This window comes from Globicephala melas, chromosome 11 (genome assembly GCF_963455315.2).
Source record: "Globicephala melas chromosome 11, mGloMel1.2, whole genome shotgun sequence".
Lineage (NCBI taxonomy): Eukaryota > Metazoa > Chordata > Mammalia > Artiodactyla > Delphinidae > Globicephala > Globicephala melas.
In genome coordinates this window covers 69,095,164-69,121,595 of record NC_083324.2, presented here as the reverse complement: position 1 = coordinate 69,121,595, position 26,432 = coordinate 69,095,164, and the positions used below count along the sequence as shown (strand labels likewise).

General features: G+C 51.1%; 1 long non-coding RNA gene across 1 annotated transcript; it reads left to right on the top strand.

Moving 5' to 3' along the window:
* Nucleotides 1-20,792, top strand: LOC132598117 (uncharacterized). The gene is made up of 7 exons (XR_009565838.1): nt 1-230; nt 674-868; nt 9,209-9,277; nt 13,611-13,707; nt 15,862-16,021; nt 16,743-16,924; nt 20,632-20,792. It is a non-coding gene; the product is annotated as an uncharacterized lncRNA (long non-coding RNA).
* Nucleotides 20,793-26,432: the final 5,640 nt, after the last annotated feature.

Sequence of the window (26,432 nt, the reverse complement as noted above, 5' to 3'; positions counted from 1 at the left end):
CTATAGCTCTGAAGAACCCACTATCCAGGAGGAGACAGATGGGTGGATGGATTGGCCAGAAGCCCACGTGGCGTCTCTGGCTGGAAGAATTCACTAGATTTTAATCTCCAAAGGGACCAGCATGGCGAAGTGACTGGCTTTGGGTCAGACGGGCCCAGCCAGGACTGGAATCCTGTACTGGACAAGCAGGGACAGAAGGAGACAATTCTAGCTGCCCAGGAGCTTCTGAGGTGGGTGGGAGGGGGGCAGGAGGGGAGTTGCAAAGAACTGGAGGGTCCTGAGTAGCCCAAGGCAGGTGCAGTTGCTCCTGGGGGGGAGGGGCCATCCGGGGGAGGAGCTGGGTTCAGAGCCCATTTCTTGGCCTGAGCTTCCTTTCCTGTAAAGTATCGACGGTAAGCATCCACTGCAGTAAGTACGCCTGAGGAGTTACCATTTAGTTATATAGCTCACACATCGGGCTGGAAAAGGCAGAGTGAAAAGTCATTATTATTAATGGTATGCATCATTGAAAACATTATTATAAATTACATCATATCAGTGATAATAGGTATCTCAAGTTCACCGAATCCCAGGACTCACAGAGCTATTAGAGGTCATCCACTCTAGCCTCCCTCAGTGGGTATTAGAATCCCCTGTTCAATATCCATGAAAACTGTTATTAATCTTACTACAGGCAAGATCGTGCAGGAGGAATTTCAGAATTTACCCAGGCAGGCTGTGGCTCCCTGTACTCCAATCAGATCAGTGCCGGATGGTTATGTTTCCGTATTCCTGGTGGGCCCTTGCAGAACCGTTATTCCTGCCTTCACGTGAAATCCAGAGCCCAGAGAGAAAGCAGCTTTCAGAGACTGCTGTGGCCAAACCACAGGTAGGTAGGAAACCAGGTACAGAGCCAGGGCCCTGCCTGGGAACATCTGCGGAGGGGCTGTTCCCCTGTTGAGTCAACGCTGGTCATGACATTGAGAAAAGGAGGGAGGGAGGAAAGGGGCAGGAAGCACATGGTAGCCTCTGCAGCCCGATACTCCTTTGTGTTCTGAGATCCACTGTCCCAGCAGCTAGAAGGACCTGGAAGATTCCAGACCTCTCCCCTGGGTTCCCTCACTCCTCGGTTCCCCTATCCCTGCTCACACTTCACCCTTGTCTCACATCTGGCATAGTGACGAAAATCTAACAGCCAGGGCTTTGGAATGACACAAATGCTGCCACTAAAAATCTCCCATTGGCTTTTCTTTATTCCTTTGGGTTAAAAGACTTTTTCCCTTCTACAATGTAAATACCCATGGGAAGACTCTGCCAGGTGCCAGGTAAGCCATCCAGGGAGAGGCCGGCTCTGTTCAAGGATGTAGAGTGGGCCAGAGGGTCCCCACTTGAGTCAGGCGGTGAGCACTTTCCGAGGGGTGATGGGATGACCCCAGGCAGCCTCTCCTTAACATCCAGGTCTCCTGTAGCACAAACGACATCCACCTGCCTGAGGAGGGAAGATTAAGATTGGCTCCCAGTTGGGATTTTACTTCTGAAGCAGCACATTAGTCCCAACTTGAACGAACAAAGAACATTAGAGAAATATTTCACTCCATCTGGAGGTCAGAGGGGGCTGGCTAGAGTGTGCATAGCTGGACAGGCCCCTTGGGGGAGCTGATGGTGCACAGGTGCTTCAGGAAGGGCAGCAGGACACGATGCTGGGGATTAGGTGACCCCCACACACCAAGAGCTTGGCTTCCATGTCGAGAGTAAATGGAGACAACTGTGGATCACCCCAGAGGTCTGGGAGGAGGTGCGGAGGGCCTCAACGGCAATCAAAGGACCAAATTCTTGATCTTCACACTTTTAAGCGTTCTGATGAGATTCTACCTGCTGAGGAATCCTGCAAACAGCTGTAGCTTAGTTCAGCCCTGACTTGTTAGGGAAGCAGAGGCTGGGACTTTTCTCTTGAGCTCTAGGGCCTTCCACCTCCCTAAGATTTCTGGAAAGCGCGGCTTTGTGCCAGGCGTGAAAAAGCAAGATCCTCTTGCCTGAATCCCTCCATCTTCGGTTTGGAGTAAAGAACAAGACGGAGTGGGCCCAGGCAAGAGTATCCAGTTCCAGGGGTGGTCAACCAAGTTTCCTTCCCTACCTCCAACATGTCTGCAGAATCGTGAGGGATGAAACATAACTGGAGACATTTAAGATACACGGTCAGCAGCAGAGTTAGACTGTACGGCCTCTCACTATTACAAATAAATTCCTTCACACGGATTATCATTCCTTCCATTCCTTACCTAAAAACTCCAATTTACACATTACTGCTTTCCCCACTTTATAGATTTTCCAAATTGAGGATGAAAGTTGTCCATTTTCCCCCAAGTTCTTATAGAGCTTATAAAGCAGAAGTGGGTCTCAAACTTTATATCTTCTGACCCCACAACTGGAGTTCTCTTCATGCCACACCACTGACACTCAGCCGTTACAGTGCTGGCTGCCACAATAGGTAGGAAGGCAGCCAGAGGTAGGAAAGACAGCAGCCCCACAAGCAGGTCTTGGAGAGGCAGACAAAGGCTATAGGACCCTGGAAAGTTGAGAGACAGGGCTGAGAAGGGCAGCTCTGCCAGGGATCCTCTGTGGACATGAGGTTCTCTCAGCCCTCCAGGGCCAGTCCAGCTGGGACAGGGGTTAGACACCATTGTGCACTGGGGGCTAAGCAGAAAAGAAGGGGCGTGAGACGGGTCCAGGAAAGGTCGAGTAGGGCAGGGATGAGGGGCAGGACCAGAAGAGCTGTTGGGAGGACACAGCTGTGCAGGTCCGAGGTGTGGATCCAGCCCATGTGCTGTCCACATCTAGAAAAGGGGGAAGGAGCAGAGGACAGGGCTCGGGCTCCACATGGAGTGTCCTGGAGGGCCCTCCACCTAGTGAAGCCGCAAGGCTATCCGGGAGTTGAGGTCGTTTTCAGGATTCGAGTGACTGTGCTGTATGCTCTGAGGCGCTAATTCCTCAAAGGAACTAGTCCGGCAAAGACTCTTGACCCCGTGTAGGAAGAGAGAAGCACATTGGAAAATCGTGGCTATGTCTACACCTGCATTTCGAGGCCTAGTGAAGGAAGGAAGGGCTGGCTTCTCCATGAATAGGCTTCGGGGCACGGCCCCACCATCAAGTCCGCTTGTCCCTTCCAGGTCTCCACGAGGGGATGGCTGGAGACTAAATGAGTGGAGAATGATGGAAGGCAGTGAGCCCCAGGCCTTTCAGATTGTTCCAGGTGCACTGACCTGTCACACCCAGTCTCTGGGGGCGGGGGCGCTGTTGCACAGAAGGATGGAAGTCTTTCAGAAAGTTTTATGATATCTGGGTTGGTCTTGAACCAGCTATGGGAGGGAGGACTTGGGACTCTTTCCTTTTGGTTGTGATACACCATAAATAGGCAAGCTCTTGACAGAATACAAAGGACTGTCCAAGCAGGAGAGAGGGAACTAGTCTTATTTAGCAAACAGTGTAGTAAGCACCTCATAAATGGGTTAGATCACCCATTTTCTCACCGAGAAAACAGACACGCAGACAGGTGTTAATGACTTGCTGCCAGGCCGTACAACTAGTTAGGGGGAGGGCTAGGTAATCACTCGAAAACTGGAGTTGCCCCAAAGTAACCTATGGAACAGCAAAGGACATTAGAATTTCAGCAGATTCTCTGGAAGGTGAGCCATGAGAGTTAAGAACAAATGTAACATTGAAAAGCAGAAGACATGGAGAAATGGACTGAGCAAATATCTAGTGACTTCTCTGTGCCTGTCCCAGTGCCTCCTAAGAGTCCTTAAACTTTGTCCTGACAAACTGAGCGTTAAATAATCCCCAGATGCCTGTTCTTTTTTGTTTTCGCTTTCCAAAGTGTGAGGGTTGGAGACAGGGGAGGAGTCATAAAGCAACAGCAAGGCAAGTGCACTGCATACCCCCTCGCTCAAGGGAGTTGGGTCTTTTTCCCGTTTCAGTATCCTCATCTGTAAGATAGCATAGTAGCTCTCTCCCTCCAACGATTTTTGTGTTTGTAAATCACAGAGCTCTACGCAGTACAAATAACCCATAGGGTTCGAGAAGTCACCAATTCATGATGAGTAATGACACGGATCAATGACAACACTGTTATAAATTCCAGGACATTAGTGATTATTATACGCATATCAGGCCCAGAGTCTGAGGGCTGGAGAGATCAGAGGTCTCCAAATAAGCCCTCCTCCATGCACCAATATCCCTGCCAGGTGGTGTCATGATTATAAACGGGTCTATACCTTTAATTCCGAAGCCCACCAAGGAAGAGAATAGATGAAGAACACGTGCCCTGTGTGTCAATGAGCTCCAGGTTTGTACAGACTCCACCATTACTGCTCCTTGGAAGGCCCCCAGCATCACAACAGAAGACAACTCCCAGAATATTCTGTGGTCACCACTGGGGTAGAAGAGAACAGAACCAGGGCCCCAGATGGGGAGTCTGAGGGATGTCTGTGCTCTTGCCACATCAGCTCTGGTCTCCATGGCACACAGGGAAAACAGGTAGGGGAGAGGGGCAGGGGCACCGGGCAACCTCTGAGGCCCCAATAAGCCGATGTTTTGTGTTCTGGGACTTGCACTCCCCACTGTGGGATCCAGGAAAGTTGCCCACACCTCTCAGGTACACAGCACAGGCCGATGACGCATACCTGCACTCCTCCGTTCCCACTCTAATGAGGACGCAACCCCCTCCATGCCCTCCCACCTGTGATCTGTTCCAATTCCCCCTTTATCCTCAATCAAGGACTAAAAGAGCAAAGTTATAAAAATAGTAACTAATCAAATTCCAGGACCTCAGTGTGAATCACTGTTTACCTGCTCCTACAACCTTCCCCGTGACCTGACATTCTGGTGGATAAATTTGTTCCTTTAGTTCCTGCCCTATTACAACGCAAATGCTCGGCGCACTCTGCCAGGTGTCTGTAAACCAGCTGGGGCCAGGTCCCGAGATGAGACAGTGACGAGCGTTATTCAAAAGGGGAGGTGGGAGGGCCAGGGGTGCCCACCTGAACAGCCCTCCCACCTGCCCCTCTTTGCATTTCCCAGCGGCACAAACACCATCCACCTGGTTTGGGTGGGAAGGATAGAAAGGATCCCTCTGAGTCTTCACTTCCAAATCAGCACACTGACCACAAGCCAGTGGTCAAGAAGGACATGCAGCCTTTATTAAGCTTTTCCACTCGACCTGTGGTTTGAGAGGCCCTAAAGGGGGGCCTAGCTGACTGACCAGGCCCCTTGAGCCCTACAGGCCTCCTGCGTGGAAGGGCAGTTTTGAGGAACAACGTAATGCACAAACGAGGAAGAATATACTTGTGTGAAGAGTCAAGTTTCCATGTTGATGGTAAATGGAAAAGCCTTGGGGTCAGAGCGGAGCTCTTGGACAAAAAGGGAAAAGAAGAGTGAGGAAGGGAAGGGGCCCAGCCCAGCCCTCTCTACTGATGGTCATGGGAACCTTGGCCTCGGAGGGAACCATAACCCTGAAGGCTCGGTTTTTTTCCTGCTGCCTGAAATTCACGTCTCCTCCCTGAAGGTAGAGTACTGGATATCAGGAGGGGAAGGGGTGGGAGTGGCGCCGGGAACAAAAGTCAGGGTCCTACTAGCAGCTCCTTTTCCAGATGGCTAATGCCACAGCAAAGGCTGGGAAGGAAGGAGCCTGGGAAGGTCCACTGGAGCGGAGACTCCTGAAGGGTGCTTCCCAGTTCCTAGAAGATGGCGGGGTGGACAAAAGGGCTGCCTCCATGCTCTTTGTTATGGCTTGATTGACCCATCCTGTGGAAGTAAAAAGGCAATCAGAAGAAACTCGGTACCTAGAAAGGCAGCAGCTGGGTGGCGGGGAGTGGGAAGAACAGAGTTAAAATCACAATAAGTAATTTGTGGCACATCCATTTTCAAAAGACATTCACATAAATCACTCCCATTCTCACCAAGACTCGGAATTAGCATTATGATTTTGTCACTTTCCACGTGAGAGCACAGACCCATGAAGGGGTTAGCGTATTTCCCATGATCACCCAGAGCTTAGAGGGACGTCTTTGGACTCGAAACTGAGATCCCTGACCCCCCAGGTCTCCAGTTTGTCCACCCCAACCCTTCACAAATCACCGCAGAAAGGGAGTTGAGAAATGAGACTAAAAGCCAGGAAAAATACCCTCAGACCCGGAAGGAGAGGCCTGGTAGAAGCCGGCAGAGCGCAGAGCAGGGCACACAGGAATGGCCTGGGAGGTCACTCTGCCAGGCACGTACTTGTCCCCGGAGTCCCAGTGTCTTTCATGGCATTCAGGTGGCTCTCCTCCTTGGGATGGGAGACTGGAATCCTTCCTCCATGAGAGAGGCAATAAGAGGTAAAGGGAGAAAAGAGCAGAGAAGCGTTCTGGTGAGGCCAGAGGCCAGGGGGAGGGGGCTTGGGAGGGGCTTCGGGGCCCTGCCAACCACCGCCCATCTCCTGGCGGGACAGGAGCACCAGGCCCCAAGGACGGCAGGGCTGTGGCCCCAGGGGACCCTCCGGCCGCAACTTCTGCGACCAACCTGGGTTGAGGGAGAGTGTGCCCCGTTCTCCACGTCCTGGGCCTCAAGGGTTTTCCTGCGTCCTTATAGCAGTTCTGATCTTCCTGGAGGGGGGAATCCCCAAAAGCCTGTTCCTCAACTAAGTCAGCGCCACCTCAGGAAAAAAGCGCAGGGCGCTTCCCGAAATTAACTGCTCTCAACTGCTACTCCTCCAGCCGTTGGCCACGCCCATCAAGCCACCCTCCCACCAAGCCTCCTCCAATCAGAGGCCCTCCTCCCTCTGCCCACCCCTGCGGTGTGTAAGGGGGAAGCGGAGGATGGCCTCGCGCCTTCTAGAACGTTTCAGAGCCTTCGACAGGTCCTACACCAGCAGTCCCAAGGCAGGAGTAGGGGGAGAGGCCGCCTGGACTCCGTGGAGTTTGGGGCCTTCTAGGGAACCTCTGAGTCTTGGATGGGCCAAGCACTGTGAGTAGGAGTTGGGGGTGTGGGAGGGGATGGGAGCCCGTAGACCGTCCAGAATGTAGATAGGCTGCCGTCTGGCCTCTGAGGGCAGTGGCCCTCGCTTTATATTTGGCAGAACATCAAACCACATTGATAATGTGATGCCTGTGATCCCAGAGTCCTCACTTCCATTTTACCTCAGAGAAAAGCACCATCCAGCTATAGGAGCTACAGGAGAGGTGTGAATAGCTTGAGGCCTCATAGGAGTTAGGGGCTGAGCTGCAATTCAGAGCCCCCTAATGACAACTCCTGACCTTTTCCCACCAACCAAAGGCCTCTCACTATAGAGGAAGCTTTACCCAGTCTCAGCCAGCCCTTGGGGACCCAGACCCTTCTAGGACGGTTTACCATTATCCCATGCTTCCTTGTGTCCCTGCCACAGAACCTGGGGGACCCGGGTTCTCACTCAGAGCCTTGGCATCGAGGATCCAGCCAATGGGAGAGAGTTGAAGGATCCAGCCAATGGGAGAGGGTTGCTGAGCAGATGAGGATGCCCCTGACCAATGAGAATAAGAAAATGTCTTAGAGGCCAGTTGGGGGAGGCCCATGTGTGAATATTCACTGGGCACTTATTTTGAAAGAGTCAGTCCTGAAAAGCTCAAAATCCATCAATGTATTTGAGCATCCCATATTACTTCTTTAAATATGGAAATAGGGAATTCCCTGGTGGTCTAGTGGTTAGGATTTGGAGCTTTCACTGCAGAGGCCGGAGTTCAATCCGTGGTGGGGGAACTGAGATCCCATTAAAAAAAAAAAAATTGAAATAGAATTCACATAACATAAAGTTTATCACTTTAACCATTTTTAAAAGTACGATTCAGTGGCTTCACAACGTTGTGCAACCATTACCAGTATTCCAGAACATTTTGTCACACACCATTCCTACAACCCCAGGGAGTCCCATACACATTAAGCAGTTAATCCCCATTCTCCCCTCCCCTTTGCCTCTGGCAACCACTAATCAGGTTTCTGCTTTGATGACTTGCCTATTCTAGACGTTCTATGTAAGTGGAATCACACAGTATATAACCTTTTGTGTCTGGCTTCTTTTAGCCTAATGTTTTCAAGGTTTATCGATGTTGTAGCACGTATCAGTACTTCATTCTTTTTAAGGCTAAATAATATTCCACTGCACATATATACCATATTTTCTTTATCCATTCATGTTGGTGGACATTTGGATTGTTTCCACCTTTCGGTTATGAATAATTCTGCTATAAACATTTGTGTACACGTGTTTTTTTGTTTGAGTATCTGTTTTCAGTTCTCTCTGGGATATATATCTAGGAGTGGAACTGCTGGGTCATATGATAAGTCTATAGTTAACTTTTTGAGGAACTGCCAACATGGAATTGATGTACCATTTTGCATTCTTACCAGCAATATATGAGAGTTCCAGTTTCTCTACACCTTCATCAACACTTTTTACTTTTATTAAAAAAAAATTATAGCCATCTTAGTAGGTGTGAATGGCATCTCACTGTGTAGTTTTGATTTGCGTGTCCCTTGTTCTTTGACTTTTCTGAACTAGTTTTGGGAAGTTTGTATCCTTTGTTATGTGTGGTCATTAAAGTCTGTTCTGTTAGATTAATGCTCAGTTAGTGGTTCAAGAGAAATTTCCTTATGCTCTTAGAACTAAAAGAAAAAATTCCTCAAGTCTTTGCAGATGGACTCTGTGTGTGCATGTGCGTGTGTATGTGTGTGTGTGTTAGGACATGCATTCCAGCACTCAGCTAAGCAGACTACAACTCCCCCTAAGCCTTCACTCCCTGCTCCTACAGAGCCTGGATTCAGCCAGAGGTAAGAACCTAGGGCCTTCTCAGGTCTTTTCTTAGCATACGCCCAGCCCTGAATAGGTGCATGGCCTTCTAGATTCCCAGAAATATGTGACTGCATTTCAAAATCCTTATTCCCCAAATCATCTCATTTCCCAGCCTTTCCTCCCAAACTTTTAGGTTAGTCTATTGTTTTCCCCAACCGTTATTCCCGGTCTCAGGAAGAAAAAGCTAATACATTTGCCTTTAAATGTTTTGAACAAATTTTCCCTGGGTAGCTGCTTCCACCCTGGGAATGTTCTGAGTGAGGTGAAGTAAAGCAAGCCATTTGAGAGGGTTCTTCAAGGAGCCACCAGACAGGTCAGAAAAAAACTACATTTGTTTGAGAATAAAGTCTGTTCTGCTCCCTCTGGTTCCAGGTACATACTAGGAATGCCAGCTGTTGTCTTCATGCCACTGCAAGCTGGGAAGTGGGAGATGGTATCAGGGTAAGTTAAAATGTCACAAAGCTCTCTTATCTAGACTCATCTGTTTTTTTTTTCTTAATCAATTAATCATTTCTCTGCTTGTGGTAAATTTTGATTCGATTCCAGAGTTCTGAAAAAAGTTGATTCTCACAGTTTTTGCCAGTTTATTTATTGCTCTTGTGGAGAACAAACTTTTGGAGTTTGTTCCTACTGCACAATTTTTGCGGATGTCATTCTCCTCATATCCTCATGTCACTCTCCTCAATAAGTATTGAAGTAAATACTTATTAGGAGCTAAGCTCCTGAGAGGTTCAGTAACTTGCCCATGTTGTATCAAGGAACACTAAGAGCAAGGATTTGACTCATGTGACCCTAGAGCCTATTTTAACCAATTATACATTTATTCATTCACTGAAGAATATCTATGTTACATCTACGAAATGCTAGGTACAGTTCTAGAAACAAGATTACCTCGTTGTACAAAATTGCAAATGTTCCTGTCCCTGAGAACTCGTATTTTTATGGAGGGAGATTCATGATAAACATACTATATATTTGATATTAGAACTTAAGTGTTATGGAATATAGAAATTGGGGTACTTAATGGGTATAAGGGCTGCTATAGGAGAGGTGTGAATACAATTTTTTTAACATTTATTTTGTTTTAGTTGCCAATTTATAGAAAAGTTCCAAGAATAGTACATGAATTCCTATATTTGCTTACTTAGATCTATTCATGGTTAACATTTTACTGTATTTGCTTTATCATTCTCTCTCTCTCTCTCTCTCATTTACTAGTAATTTACATTTCATCATGCCTGTTTACTCTTCCATAGTTATTTTTTTTCTAAGTAGAAGGAAATGCTGTCCTATGAGCTCGGTATCATTAACAATCAGGAAAGTTAACATCTATACAATACTAGTATTTAATCAATTTATATTCTATTTATATTCTAATTTCTTCTATTATTCAGGTAGCGTCCTTTGTACCAATTATGTTTTCCAGCCCGGAATTCAGTTCAGCATCATTCTGCATTTAGTTGTCATGTCTCTTTAATCTGGAACAGTTCCCTCTTTTGCATTGTATTACACGTAGATTGGATTCAGCTAGTGCATCCTTGGCAAAAACTCTAAGTGAATCTTGTCCTTGTCAGTGAAATAATAGGGGGCCATGATGTTGGTTTGTCTCATTGTTGGTTAGGCTAATGTTCATCACTTCATCAAAATGTTTTTAAGCCAGATTTCACCATTGTAAAGTTGTTACTTTTTTCTTTCGGAATTAGTAAGTAATTTGTTGGCAGATACTTAGAGATGATGTAAGTATCTTTTCCCTCATGTTGATTCCATTTTATTCTTTGAATATGTGAAATATTAACATGATTCTAAATTTCAAACCATATAAAATGTATAATCAGGGTATATGCCCAGTAGTGGGATGGCTGGGTCGTATGGTAGTTCTATTTGTAGTTTTTTAAGGAACCTCCGCAAAATAAAATAATAATAATAAATAAATACACTTTAAATACATTACATCCTCCATCATTCTTTTGCCAAAGTTTCCCCCATCATCTCTTGATTGGATAGAATTCATCCTCTAGCAGGTTATCCATGAAGGGCTCATTTGCACAGATTCTTTTACTCTTTTTCTTTTTTTTTTGTGGTACGCGGGCCTCTCACTGTTGTGGCCTCTCTCGTTGCGGAGCACAGGCTCCAGATGCGCAGGCTCAGCGGCCATGGCTCACGGGCCCAGCTGCTCCGCGGCATGTGGGATCTTCCCAGCCCGGGGCCCGAACCCGCGTCCCCTGCATCGGCAGGCGAACTCTCAACCACTGCGCCACCAGGGGAGCCCTACTCGTTGTGTATATAATTTATTTTTCTATAGTCTTGGTAATTAGATGATGGCTTTGTTGCATATAAAGTCCTTGGCTCACAATTTGTTTCCTTTCTTTTGGTTACCTGAAAATAACGTTCCATTCTTGCCTTGCTTTGCAGGTTGCTCTTAAATATCCTGATGCCAATATAATTTTCATACTCTTGTAGGTATTACGAGTATTGTGCCTGGAGTCCTTGAGTATGATTTCTTTGTCTTTAAAGTCTAATCATTTTTTAGGCTGTGTCTCTGAGTTGATCATTCTCAATTTTCCCAGACACATGGTTAGCTCTTACATAAATTTAGGCTTTCTTTTATTTCTATAAAGGATTCTTAAATTTTATTTTAAAAATATTAGTTCTATTCCATTGTTCCCTCCAACTCTCAGGTCACCAGTGTTCTTGAACATGAGAGAAGGGGTGGAATATAGCAGAAAAGTGGAGGGGCTGAATTTAGATAGGAGCACAGATAGTCCATTTTTGTAATGGGAAGGAAAGCAGGGGGTGTGGACATGGATGCTGACAGGTGGTACCTAAGGAGATGCTCTTCTAATGGCTTTGGCTTTCTCAGTGGTAAGAAGCAAGATCTAAGCTAACTCTCTAATTTCTCCCACCTGAAAAAGGGTAAGGGTTGAGTGAATTTGCCAAATTTAAATTTGTGGTCTGAATGCAAATCATTTACCATAATCTGTGAATGATGTTCTAGAAGGACCTCAGAGAACAATCAGTCCCTGGCCCTTCTACCGAGGAAGGAAGTGGAGTACCCAGAGCTACTTCCTTCTGGAATGTGTTCATGTCCAGAGCAACTGAAAATGGCATTGATGGGGGATGCGAACCGAGAGAGAAATCAGACAATCTGGAGGACTGTGTGAGGAAGGTGTTGGAGACCTGCCCTGTATTGCTTTAGGAGCAGTGAGAGAAAGCACAGATGTAGACTTTGAGTATAAGAAAGAACTTTCAGGCTTCCCTGGTGGCGCAGTGATTGAGAGTCCGCCTGCCGATGCAGGGGACACGGGTTCATGCCCCGGTCCGGGAAGATCCCACATGCTGCGGAGCGGCTGGTCCCGTGAGCCATGGCTGCTAAGCCTGCGCGTCTGGAGCCTGTGCTCTGCAACGGGAGTGGCCACAACAGTGAGAGGCCCCGAGTACCGCAAAAAAAAAAAAAAAAGAAAGAAAGAACTTTCAAGCACTGCGTGAGGCCGTTGTGTGAGGTGGTGGATCCTCTCTCCTCAAGAGTATGCATTAAGTGGCTGAATATCATGTCAGGGATGTTGAGCCGGAGATTCCTGGGTCAGCAGGGTGATTGCCAAATGGTCTCCAGAGCAACGCCAAGTTGATCGTTCATCTTCTCTCTCCATCTGAACGCTCACTGTCAGTAGCTCTTGTCCATGCTACCTTCAACATATCAATATATTAAGAACCCAACCATTTCTAACTTCGTCCATCTGAATCGCCCTGGACCAATCCACGGTGTTCTCTCTCCTGAATTATTTCGTGGTCTTCTAGATGATTCCTCTGCTTCCCTCTTGGCCCCCCACTCTCCTGCCCAAATCTATTCTCAAAAGAGCAGTCAACTGATCCTTTAAAAAAAATTTTTAAAGACTTTTTTTTTATGTGGACCATTTTTAAAGTCTTTATTGAATTTGTTACAATATTGCTTCTGTTTCATGTTTTGGTTTTTTGGCCGTGAGGCATGTGGGATCTTAGCTCCCCCACCAGGGATCAAACCTGCACCCCCTGCATTGGAAGGCGGAGTCTTAACCACTGGACCACCAGGAAAGTCCCATCCTTTTAAATTAGAAGTCAGGCAATGCCACTTCTCCGTGTCAAACTCCCTGTTCCCCAGCGTCCTAACAATGACCTACATGGTTACATGTAATCTGCCCCACCCCCCACCAACCTCTGACCTCATCCTCAACAGCGCCCCTCCTTGCCCTGTGCTCCCCGCTTACACAGGCCCCCTGGCTGTTCCTCAGGCCTGCCGAACGGACGTGCTTTCTCTGTCTTCAAAGGGCCCTGACAGTTTCTTCTTCCTGGAATACTTCTGCCTCAGATATTTAGAGAACTCACTTTTTTCTACTTTCTCCTTAGATTTCATTACCTATTCAAAGAGGCTCTGCCTGTCCACCCTTTGTAAAAAAGCATTCCCATCCTTTTACCTTCTTTTATTTTTCACAATAGTACTTAACGCCTACATAGGATATATTTAATTATTTGTTTATATTCTGACTGCCTTGCCTGACAGTGGCTTTGTCTGTTTCTTAATTGCTGAATTCTCGGTGTCTAGAAGTGGCCCAGCACAGAACCAGTGCTCAAGAAATATTTGTGAGAGGAATGAATGAGTGAATAGGTGTGATTGTGTTTTCATATGGGGATGGAGGACAATGTGACAGTCAGCCAGGACTCGTCTCCTTCTTCCTGGAGAGAGGAGAAGGACCAAGTGTTTTGTAGCTTGGTGGGGCTTTAAAATCTTGCTGTGTTCCAGTTCCAGGAGAGATGCAGTAAACCCATGGCAGCCTGTCTCCCACTGACTATAAAACCTGAGCAGGGTGTACGGAACGGCTATTTGAAGTCTCTGAACAGTAAGTACCAGCAAGTGAATTGGGGGGTAAGAGGCACCAGGATTCCAAGTACCACTGAACTGGGGGTGAATTGAGCCTGTTTTTCCCTTGGGCCTCCCCTGAGCAGAACTCAGCACAGCCTGAAACCCAGAAGTGAGTGCTAGGTGCAGAGACACAGAGAGAGAGATGCAGAAGAGACCCCCTGGTTCTGGTTAGACCAGTGAAAGAAGGGACTCCTAAAACTCAGAACATGGGGAGGCACCCCGATTTCTCCTTTCTTTTTTCTCCATGCTCATGTCCCAGCCACTAGGAAGTCCGTGGCAGGAGTGGGAGTGGTAGCCAATGTGTCTGTCAACATACAAAGGCAGCGGCCAGCCCTCTGAGGAAGGGGACCCTGTGCTCTGGCCTCAGGGTGCTCTTTCTTCCTGCTTCGGGGGCTGTGTCCCCCCTGTTGGGCACCTCAGGGCTCCTGATACCTATCGCTCTTACCTGTCAGTTTTTAACCTGGATCGGTGGGTGTGGAGATACACATGTTCTTGGGGACACAACAGCTGTCACATCTGGGGCAAGTTAAGAAGCCTGGCTCCAGACTCCGCTATGAATATTCTGTGGCCGAGCTCTACCCGTCACCCCAACCCAGGTCCTGACCTCAGATGAGCTGAGCCCAGCCCACGGGACCAAAGTGCAGAGGGAGGAAATAATGAGCCACCGGTCTTTTAAAAACCGTCACGATCTCTGGGTCGGCTGCAACTCCTGCGTATGGGGAGTGGGGCTAAGCTGGAGGTCAGGGAAAGCGGAGCAGAGGAGGAACGCCAAGATCTAGCCTCCCGGGGCACTTGGATGGGCCAAGCCCTGGCATCTGTGATGAAAGACAGAAGCCCAAGAGGTGGGGCCCCTGCTGACCTTCCTTGACTGTTCTGAGGCTCCATGAAAAGGAAAGTTCTTAGCGATGCAGAAAGGGCTTTCTGAGTAGAGAAGGGAGAAGCCTGTGCTTCTTTGCACATGCGCTCTGCCAGTTAATCCTCAGTAAGCCCGTGACGTGGGGTAGGATATCCATGTTCCAGATGAGCAAACTGAGGCACAGAGAGGTTAAACAAACCTCTATGTCCAAGGTCACAGTCCTGGGGAGTGACAGGGCTGAGGAAGCCTTCAATAAACACATTTTCCTGTGTTGGAATTGATATGAAACCTAGACAGTTCCTTAATTCCTAAAGTCCTGACTCCTAACACCTGGGCCGTGAACTTTAAGAAGACAGAGGCCAGCAGCCCTGTGCAGGAGACTAGAAATCAGGACAATTCACATTCAGTGACTTGCTGAGTACAAGATGCTCTGCCCCTTGTGGTGAGATGTGAGAGCACTTAGGCCCGGGCCCATGAGGTCTTCACAAGTCTCCCTAAGGAACCGTCTCTGGTTGACAAGGACTGGTGTGCTTCTCATGCAGCCCTCTCTGGTCCCCTTGTATCAGGAATGCCCGGCCTGGGAAAGGATGGACTGGCCAGAGGACTGCCTGGTGCAAGGTGGCTCTCAGCTGAGGATTCATGGCACTCTTCGAGGTCTGCAGACCCGCGTGCCTCACTTATCAGAGAAAGCGACTGAGGCCTTCGAAGGGGAAGAGAGTTGCTCTGAGTCCAACCAGGAGTCAGTTAAGACTGATGGTTGTTTCTGAGGAAGAGGAGGCCTGAGGGAGCAAACTCTGGCATTAAAGTTTGGGGGGACGTGGTCCTGTGGGCTTGTGGGAGGAGCAGACAGTGGGCAGGAGAGAACAGTGAGGGGACTCCCGTCTCTTCGTGAGTAAGGCGGGGAGCCTTTAGTTTTCAGCCTCAGTTCTTTAATTGGCAAATTGGCCTCAGAGGCAGATCGAGCTCAGGCAGCTGTGCGTTTATAAACTGAGAAGCACTGAGTAGTTAAATCCATGACACCCAGAACTGGAGAAATGGAGGGCTAACAACCTCCATCGTATTTATAATATGTACCGTGAGCACACTGTGATCGTTACATCATATCAATGACAATAGTGGGCATACTGGGCTCTAGAATCACTGGACTGGCACGGAAAGTGCCTCCGAGGCCGTCCAGCTTCGTCTCCCTTACCTGATATTAGAATTCTCTGATCCGTATTTGTGCCAAGGAGTACTGACACCATCCTGACTAACAACGGGCATGTTGAATTTCAGAATCCACCCAGGGACCGGGAGAGGAGGTCTGTGCCGACCCCCCTCCAGGCAGCCCTGGCCAACCAGATCCATTCTCTTGTCCTCTTGGACCCTGGGCACAGACAGATTCGGCATCCAGGGTGGCCTGTCATCACCATCCGAACAAGAAAACCAGCTCTGGGTGAGGAATTGGACTGGAACACTTGCTGTGGTGTTTGCCATGCTCTCACCCCAGGAAGGGAAGGACAAAAGGGCAGATGGGCACAGGGGGTGGAGATGGTGGCCCACTCCCCCAGACCCAGGAGGAAATGGGCCCCCCTGTCCCAGTATCAGCTAAAAGTCCCCGAAGAGCTCCTGATATCACTCCAGAGTACACCTCACAGCGCAGGGCCCTGATTCCCTGTGGATCACGTCTCCCCAGATGTGGTCAGCACTGCTGCCGCATTCATCTGTCACCTGGGAGTCATCGTCTCACACAGTTGTTCCTTAGCGATCACCAAGAAACCACACCAGTGAAGAACACTGCCCCACCCTGCCCCCAGCCTCGCCCAGTACCTGGCACTGGGGGGGAGCCCATTCCTTCATGTTAACAGAACACTCTCCACAAAATGTAACCACACGCAGGAAGGTGGTCCCACTCCTCCAAGTGATGCAGGCTCTGCTCTAGAGCTGTTGAGGCCACAGGAAGTGATCACTACTCAAGGGGTGGGGGGGTCCCTCGAGTAGTGGGTAGTGAGGCAGCCGGGGACCAGGGCCCTTTCCCTGTAATTCTCATCTCTCTTCTTTCCCAAACTCAGTCCACCTGTTGGGATAGAAAGTAAAGGTAGACTCTTGTCCTAACTTCACCACTCCATGCACCACCTCAAACAGTAAAGAATAAGGTATAAAACACTCTCTTAAAGGAACCTGTTCATCCCAGCCTGATGCAAGAGGGACTCTGTTGGAGCCTGGGTGATGGTGGGGCCCCTCGGCCGTGGGTGAAGCAGACATCCTGGAGTCGGCTTCGAGGCAGACTGGGGGTGCTCCAGGACACTCGGCCGAGGAGCAGAGACCTGGCCATGTGAAGACTTGACTTCACTCGGATGTAAGTGGAGGGGCAGAGCGGAGCCGTGGTCAGGGAGGGGAGGCGGGGAGCAGGGATGATGGGAGGGGCCATGTTTTCCTCGTACTAGGATTCCAGCTCACATCCCAGTCTTGCCTTCTGAGCAGTCCTGAGAACCCTCACCCGAGAAAGGAGGGGCTCAAGGGAGGCTTTGGGGCGGGCCTGCAAACAGCGCATCCCCTGCCTGGGTAGGGAGACCCAAGGTGGAGCCTTGGCAATAGCCGAGGGCAGTGGAAGGTGGTCCCTGGAGGAGCTCCTTGCCAGCTCCCCCGACCCTGCGTAAACCAGTGGGGTTAAGGGAGAGGGCACCCAGTTCCAATGTCCACTGATCAACTGAGCCCTGGCCTGTGGGGCAGCTGGTACCAGCATGGGGAGTGCCCGGGGGGTGGTGGGAGTTCCACTGGAGGTAGGAGTGGAGAAGACAGTTGTCTTGGGCAGTTCAAGATGGTAGAAAGCAATAACAAATTTTGACCACATCTTCTCATGGGAAAGGCCAACTTACACTCTCCAAAGAGAGTCCAGAGAAGAGAGTCACGGTGGATGTCCACATGCCTCTTTGTTGTTTGGGTTGACACACTGTGCTGGGTGCCTCACTGTCCTTTCTCATTTCGTCTTCATAACAGCTCTCTGAAGAGGGCGTTATTGTCCCCTTTTATAGACGAGGTCCCTTGCTGGTGGGTGTGGGGCAGGATGATTGATGCTGACGCTCTGATAGGGAGAATCTTGGGCCACGAGACTGGGCGCCCTCTGCACCGTCCCTGCATCCAGCTACCTACTTCCAGCCAAGGCTTCCTGGCTCCTTGACAGTCCGGGGGGAACATCACGTGGGGGGAAGGGACACCAGGACCCCCAGAGGCCAGAGTGACCAAAAGACAAGGACATGGGGCATGTTGGCACCACGGGCAGGGTGGGTACAGAGGTGCACACCTGGGCTTGCTGAATGTCCCTGGGCTCTGCAAGCCCCCTGCTGTGGAGAGCTTTGCCCAGCCCTTCCCATTCAGTACAGGACTCCTGGGACATTCTCTGCGGAAGCAGAGGCTTTGGGCATCTGCCAGGCCAAGGAGGACTACTCCTGCCTCATGCCACTCATGGTGGCTTTGGAGTTTTCTCCCCCCTCCATATCCACGCCTCCATTCTGGGAAGGCATCGTATTTAACGTACTGGCCTTCAGCCATACGGTAGACGGGGGTTGGGTATTCTCCTCCTACTGTATGAATCACCACACACACAGACGAGGACTTGGAGCAGCGCTGAAGTTGGCAAGGCCCGAGTGCCACAGAGCAAGGGTCACATCCGCCTGAGTTTGGCGGTACCTCCATAGACCACACACGGGTGTGTGATCCTACGTTTCCCAAACACCTGTTGTCCAGAACAGAATGCCCCAGCTTGGGTCAGGCCCTGGGTCAGAACATTCATAAGCTTAGGTCCCTGCTGGCCTCTCTCCCCCTATCTCCTTGTCAGAGTAGAGATGGCATCCCCTCCCCCCAGACTGCTCCTGGGCAGGGAGTGGTCAGGTGGGGGGCAGGGAGCTGGGGGGAGGGGTGCCCCTTCCGTCCTATCTGATCTCAGACCTTCCTCCTCAGGGCCCAATGCCTGGCCCGGCTATATTTAGAAGCTCAACTCAGTAACTAGAGCGACTGGACCACCGCAGCTCCTGTCCCCACCCCTTCAAAGGACTCTGGAGGGGCCAGTTCCTCGCACCTTTTAACCAAGTCTTCCATTTCTCCAGGCAACCAACAAAAGGCCTGGGCCAGGTGGTGGAGATGCTTGGGCTCTAACACAGGGGCTCTCTTTCCTGTTCTGCCTTCTTCCAGGCCGGGTAATTAGAGATCAGTCCTCAGAGCCATTCTGTTTCTTAGCATCGGCTGCCAGAAAGCCCGTTTACGTTAAGCTGGTCTCACCACTTCTAGCTGGTGCTACACTGCAGAGCACTGTCTCACACACACGGCCATCTGTGCGCCGCGCCTCACGTGGACGCCTTCATGGGCACACTCTAGTCCGCAGCAGTGTGCACCCGCTACGTGCCAGGCCAAGCTGGTCCAGGTGCAGGGCGCACCGCGGTGAAGTAGAGGGCCAGGTCACTGTGTCTGTGGACTTTACATCTCAGTGGCAGAAACAGTAAACCAAGAAGTAAGACCGTGTCAGGTAGTGAGAAGTGCTAAAGGAAATACAGCACATCTATGTGTAGTAAGTGACGGGTAAGGGGGGTGGGGTGGCAGCTTCAGGTAGTGTCACCGGGCTGAGCCTGTCCCAGGAGACATGAAAGCCTGAAGGCCAAGCATTTCAGGCAAAGGGACAGCAAAGACAGAAGCCCTATGTGGGAATGAACATGGTGTGTTTGTAGCTGGACAGCAGTAGCAGGGCTGGGGTGAGGAGGGATGGTAGGATCTGAGGTCAGAGATGTCAGCAAGGGCCGGGTCTGAAGGGTTCAAGAAGTCAGATCTTGGACTCTGCAGTCACGTTTCCTGGGCCCAGTTCCCTCCTGGGCTGCTTACTAGCTGTGTGACCTTGAGCAAATTACTTAACCACTCTGGGTCTCTGGGGAGGTAATGACAGAACTTCCTTCTGTGTTGTTGTGATGATCAAATAAGTTAACATATGTAAAGAGCTTAGAACGCTGCCGGGCACGAAGGTGCCATGTGCATGTGTGTCAGCTATTCCTCGTCATAGGTGCCATGTGCATGTGTCAGCTATTCCTTTTTAATAAGCGTTTGCTCTTATGATCAGCCTCGTTGTCATTACAGAAAAGGGGCTTAGATCTTGAGAGGTGTGTGTGTTTTTCTGCTGGGACAAGTTCTGGACTGGAAATTAGGAGAGAACTGAATCTTACTCCTTGTACTGACTTCCCGTCCCTGGGTGTCCAGTCCCTCTAAGGGGAACCAGAACAGTCTGGTTCCCCTTAGAGGGACTGGACACCCAGGGACGGGAAGTCAGAACAAGGGACCCACAGTAAGCAGTTGACACAGGAGCTGGTTCTGAAGGGTGAGATCTTAATAAAAAGGTAAGGTTTTTACCCAGGGAGTGAGTTTTAATCTCATCAGGGGAGTGTCATAGGCTGGCTCACACTCAGAGGACACATCTGTCACCTGGAGCAGGGAGGGGAGGAGGGCAGAGAAGTGAGGGGGCAGGCCCAAGCCTGGAGGAGACTGGACAGCAAGGCTACTTCCCAGGAGCCTTCCTTATTGCTTTTGGCCTCACCAGGTACTGTGGAGATGGCTGGGATAACGGCATTAAAGGCCCAAGGTCAGGTGGGCACTGGGCTTGCGACAGGCCACTGCCTCATTTTTTTCATCTGTCAAATGAGGGGGTTAGGGCTTCCCTGGTGCTGCCGTGGTTGAGGGTCCACCTGCCGATGCAGGGGGCACGGGTTCGTGCCCCGGTCTGGGAAGATCCCACATGCCGTGGAGCGGCTGGGCCCATGAGCCATGGCCGCTGAGCCTGCGTGTCCGGAGCCTGTGCTCCACAACGGGAGAGGCCACAACAGTGAGAGGCCCGCGTACTGCAAAAAAAAAAAAAAAGAAAAAAAAGAAAGAAAGAAAAAAAATGAGGGGGTTGGTAGAGACAGTCAATAAGCTCTTTTCTAGCTGCCCCCCTCAGAACACTCATGGGAAGCTCAACCACTGGGGTGGGGTCAGTGGGGGAACCTCTTTGAAGATGAGCCGTGGGTCAGGGTTTGTTTTCCTCTCCAGCTGGAGGTGGAGGAGGAACTGGTGTGTGGACCCGGCTAGGTGCGTAGCCGGTCATCAGAAGTGCCTGCCCCTTCCCCGACTAGATGACCAGAGGCCCTGACAAGTTCCACTTATGTACAAACACACATTCGCACCCCTACAACGCATGGGCTTCTGAAAATGTGCAGGTAAGTCAAATTTTTGTAAATCAAATTCTATTCAATGTGGTTTGGTTGCTTTACTGTTTAAAGCAGCCCTGTTGCAAAACCTCTTGTGAAGTAAATAGCTCTCCCTCCATAAATACCAATGTTCATATTCAGGCTTTCAAAGTATGGGAGCCCCATCTGTTCAAATGTGTCTGTGTGTGTATGTCCCTGGGTGTGTGTGTGTGTGCCTTTGTGCGTGTGTGTGCGCGTTGGCATTCACTCTGGCACATAAAAGGATCCATGAATGCAAATTGTTTCTTTCTCTCCACGGCTTTGTTGTGATATGTTGCTGGAAAAAGACACCCTGTTCCAGCAAAGGGCAGCCCTTGAGTGGCTCAGATCTCTATCTGAGCTTGCAGCCTATCCTTCCTGGCGTCTGACTGCGACTCCCCAGGGGCATACCCATAGGGTGGCCACCTTGGGGCGAGGCACAAAGGGAACTTAATCATTTGGGAAACATGAAAAACCTGCCTTAGCCTGGCATGGGACAGGGAAGGAGAGGCAGATGTGGGAGAAGGGGGTGACTGGGGATCCTCCTGGAATTCGTTCACCAGATTGCATTCTACAATCAATTATTCATCAGAGGACATCCAGGGAGCCACTGCTGTTTGCTTCCTGTTTGTCCGCAAGACCAGCACGGTGGCCCTAACGGTTGTGTATTTCCGTGCCTGGAAGAGTGGCCTGACTTCCCCTGGTAAATTCACGCCGCCTCCCTCCGCATGGCCCCTTGTCTCACCACCCCACACCGCTGAACTCTGTGCGGAGAAGCGTCCCCCTTGCTCCCCAGCCTTCCGCAAGCTAGAGCAGGGGCCAGCCGAGGAGACTCTGGAAAGCCTCTTCATCATTTATTTATGGTCCCTGGCCTCATCCCTGAAATAATTAGGGTTGGATATTTTCATATCATGCAGTTAATTGCCATCTGTGCTGCTTAACAAGTCAGGCCACTGGGTGGCGATCCTGGAGGCCCAGGAGGATGCTAGATGGCTGGTGTTGGCTGTGGCGGCCTGGGGGCAGGGAGGGGGAAAGGCTGTGGGCTGTGGGCGGGGCCGGGGCTCAGGTTCAGGGGAAAGTGGTAAGAACCTGCTTCTCCTCTGGGAGGAGAGGGAGACAGATCCTGACAGAAAGCTAGGTTCTCACTGCAACAAACACCCCAGGAACTATCTTAAGAGCGTGAAGATTTCAGATCAGAAGCCCTGTGTTCTAGCCCTCCTGGTTCCCCAGAAGAGGGGTCTTCTTTGGGATCCCCGAGTCTGTGTGATTTGTTGAGGGAGTGCTCTCAGGAGAAGCTGTGAAGGAGTGAGGGCAGCAGGAGGAGAATCGAGGCCAAGAAGTCACTTCAGGTGAGGCTAAGCCCCGGCTTGACCCACGAGGAGCTCTGGAGCCGGATGGCATGTGGAGTTGTCCCACCTTAAGACAAGGGGGCTGCCTTTAGTCCCTACCCAGCGTCATTAGCCAAGGGCTGTTCCCAGGGCGGGGGCCTATGATGGAGGCCTTAACCTCCTGGCTGTCTCCCAGGGAAGTGTCTCCTGTTGGCTAAGGACAACCTGCTGGACAAGGGCACATTGTAAGCCATTAGCAGCCATCGCTGCAGCAGCTTGGGGCAGGTGCCTGACAGGTGAAGGAGATCCGGGTGGGGCACCAGCGGCATCTGATACATCCTTCCATGCTGAGGCTTGGACCAGCTGCTCTGAGGTCCAGTACCCTCCCATGTGGAAGAGGATTGCTGTCCTGTAGTGCAGAAGGGTAGCAAATTGATGGAGCGTGTTGGAAGGCATCTTTTAGCTGTGATGTGCTCTGTAAATACCCAATAGTATTATGCACATAACCCCCTGCTGTTGGGGAAGAAGGGCCCGGATTTACCTTTGCATGGGGCTGGAGTACACAGACCAACGCTTGGCTGGATGTACAAGGCTTCTCTCGTCCCCCTCTCCCCTGGCCCGGGCTCCCTCCGTTAGACAAACCTTCCTTTGGGAAGGTATTATCCTTGGGGATAACTTACAAAGTGGAGGGGGTTAATTTCCAGCTCTCATTCACAGATCACAGATACTAGTGTGAGACCGTTTTCAGGCTGTCTTAGACTAGAGCAAGGGAGAGGCGTGAGGGCCAAGCAGACAGGCTCGGGGTTCCACCGAGGGGGCTGCAGGAGGGCCTCTTCCCATCCTCACCTATTCTGGGGCAGGTTGACATGGAGGCTGGAAAGGGCTGAGCACTCAGGCTGGCGACAGCGGCCCTCTGTCACCCAGAGAATAATGAGTCCAACGGCAGCACTCCCTCCCTGCCCTGCTGAGCCCCCTTCTTCCCTGTGCCCCGGCTCATAGGAAAAGGAGGGGCCCCCGCCAAAGGTGGCCCCTGTACGATGAGCGAGGTTGCCTCTGTCCAGGGCGCACCCCAGGAGAAGTGATCACTGGGGGAGGCAGGGGAGGGGGCGGGGGGGACAGCCCTCCATTGTGACAGGTCCTAGGGAGACAGGCAGCTCCTGGGAGCCCAGCCAGGGTGAGGGGGGGAGGGGAAGCTGGTCAACAGAGCCCTCTGATGTCCCTGGGGCTGAGTGTAGCCTGGAGACAGCAAGTGTGAACAGCCTCAGGGTCAGAAAGGCTGACTGCTGTCTGTCAGGCCTTCAAGGGAGAGAAAACAATGACATTCTGGTGCCCTTTTCCTCCTCAGGAAGGGACTGCAGTGCCTCAGCCTCCCACATCGCCCCCCTCCCCCATGCTGGCCCTGGTTCTTGGGGTGTCCTGCCTTGGTGCCCCCTCGTGATGTCAGATGTCACCCTGCCAAGAGTCGCACCTAGGCTCTTGGGTGTGCCCCATCTCCCAGGGTTGGGGAGGACTGAAAACTCCAGAGAACGCCTGGGCTTGGGGAAGATGCACGTTCGTTGTCATTAGTGGGAATGGGGATTATTTCTAGGGAAACAACTCGATTCTACCTTACGGGGCGTGTGTGTGTGTGTGTGTGTGTGTGTGTGTGTGTGTGTGTGTGTGTGTGTGTGTGTGTGTGTGTGTTGGGGCCTAGGACGCACTGTCCCCCAGCTCAAGAATAGATGCCTACATGGAACAGACAGGTCCAGACTCATCAAGGACCAGTCTGACTTAGGAAAGCTTTGGTTTCACTGCTGCTCACCCAGCACGAGGCTGGGCTCTGTGCAGCAAGGTGGGTAGGAGAGGTGGGCCAGGCAGAGCCCCTGCCTCAGGGCCCACAGAGTAGATTTACTCAGAGGAATAATGTGGGGTGGCCGGGGTCAGACCTAGGGGATCAGAGAAGGGAGGCAGTGCAGAGTCCACCAAAGTGGTCAGGGAAGGCTGCATGGAGGAGGTGGGGTTTGAAAGAAGTACAGAACTTGAACTGGGAAGGAAGAGGAAGGAGAGGGTGAATAGGGAGGGCAGCTGTGCCAGCTAAGTACAGGGGCAGGAAGAAGAGAGGGAGCCTGGCTGGAAGAAAATCGTGCCAGAATCATCATCATCATGGAGCTAATACTAACTGAACACCTACTATGTTCCAGGCACCATTCTCAGAGCTTTCCATGTTAACTCACTTAATCCTCACAATGACCCCATGAAGTAGGTACTATTCTTCCCATTTTAGGGAGGAAGAAACTGAGGCCCAGAGAGGTTAAGTAATGGGTACAAGGACATTCAGCCAGTGAGTGACAGCATCAGGATTTAAACCCAAGTAGCCTTGGTCTGGAGCCTCTTCTCCTAATCAGTAAGCCTTTCTATACAAGCTGGCACACACTGAGTGCTTACTACATGCCAGACACCATCCTGAGCATTTTATTCATGGAAGCCTCACTGTTGAGCCCATTTTACAGATGAGAAAACTGAGACCCAGAAAGTTTCACATGAGATTACTCAAGGTTACCCAGAGATCAGTGGAGCCCGCACTGGACCCCAGGCCATCTGAGTCCTTAGTGACCCCATGACCCCTCCACATGGAGCGGGTGGGGAGGTGGTGTGGGTGAAGGCTTTGCCCCCAAGCACTGGGAGCCCTTGGGTGATTTGATCACCGGGAGGATGCACACAGCTGGGTCATTTGTTAATGGGCTGCTTGTTAGGAGTGGGTGGGAGACTCAGCCTAGACACAAGCTTATTATGGACACGGGAAGCCCTTTCTGGAAACTCCACTCACCCAGTAGGTGGGGCGAGTTTTCTAGCTGGGCAGAGAGGCTCTCTCTCCTTTGTCCCCTAACTTGGGCCCCACTTCCTGGGAGCCTTCCGAAGCTGGGGCAGGGGCAGAGCCTGCCTCCTCTGTGGCTCCTGTGGCCTAGTTTCCAGGCAGCCTCCAGGTACTGGGGCCTGGCAGGCAGGTTATAAATATCCCCGAGTGACAGTGAGACCTTCACTCTGACGCTGACGTGGATTAAGCTGGACGTGCGGCCTCAAGGTCATCGGCATGGCTGTGGCAGCCGCTGCTCTGGGAGGTCTAGTTGAGGCCGGTGCCAAGGTGGCAATGGCAGGGGAGCAGGGCCCTGAGCCCCCAGGTCTGGCCCAGCTCAGAATTTCCTACTATGTGGGCGAAGTTCTTTACTCCTGCTCTTACCTGCTCTGAATCTCCCCCCACTGCCAGCTTCCTCTGCCCTCCCTCCAGCCTGCCCTCAGCAGGTTTTCTTAACCCAGTCTTGGCCCAGAGGCCCTCAAACCACAGGCCTTGGTTAAGGGGTTGTGTTGTCAGGTAGGGGAATGGATTGGTGGGGGGATGGGTTGTCAGGTGGGGGATGGGTTATCAGGTGGGGGGATGGGTTGTCAGAGGGATGGGTTGCCAGGTGGGGGATGTGTCGTCAGGTGGGGGGGATGGGTTGTTAACTGGAGGCAGTTCCTGGCTCTCTGCCCACCTTCTCTTCAGCCGCACCTCCTTCCCCAGCACGTCTTGTCCCCCACCCCTTTCTGGGTGGAGTTGGCCAGTGCCTCTGTGTTGACCCAGCAAAGTTGTGCCCAGCTCCCTGGGGATCTTGCATGTGTGTGCATGTGTGTATATGGCCAAGTCTACTCTGTTTATAAAAACAATATTTAGAAATCTCAGAGTCTCACAGCCAGTCAGGACGTAAAGGATAAATTTATTCTGAGACTGAGGCTCGGAGAGGCACACGATGTGTGGACAGCTAAAGCCCAGGCTTTCTGAGCTCTGACTCCCAGCCCAGTGCTCTCCAGGGACAGTCTGCCTCTGGATTTGGGTCCATGTCAAGGGAGCCCCAAGAGCGCCCAGGGACCTAGGTTGGGGTTAAAGGGACCTGGGCTCAAGGAGCTGGGTGTGGGGTGGGGATGGATGGGCTGACGTCACGAGCATGTGACGTCGTGGAGAAGGAGCTGCAGGTGTATGGAGAAACAGCAGCAGAGGCTCTTGGCGTGGCCCGGGGGGGCCACCAGCTGGACTCAGTGACCCAACTGCTGTGGACGCTGGAGGAAAGATGGTGGAAATCCCAGCAGATCCTTTCAAAGACAACCTAGCACTGCCCTTGTTCAGAGACCAAGGGTCCTTCCCTCCTCCAGAGGGTTGAAAGGAACGGGGAAGCAAATCCAGACCACAGCTTACCCGGAGCCTGAGGGCCGAGCTGGGTCAGGCTGCGGAGACAGTCCCAGGACATCCGGGGAGGCTGTAATGCCAGTGAGCAGCCCCCCTCAA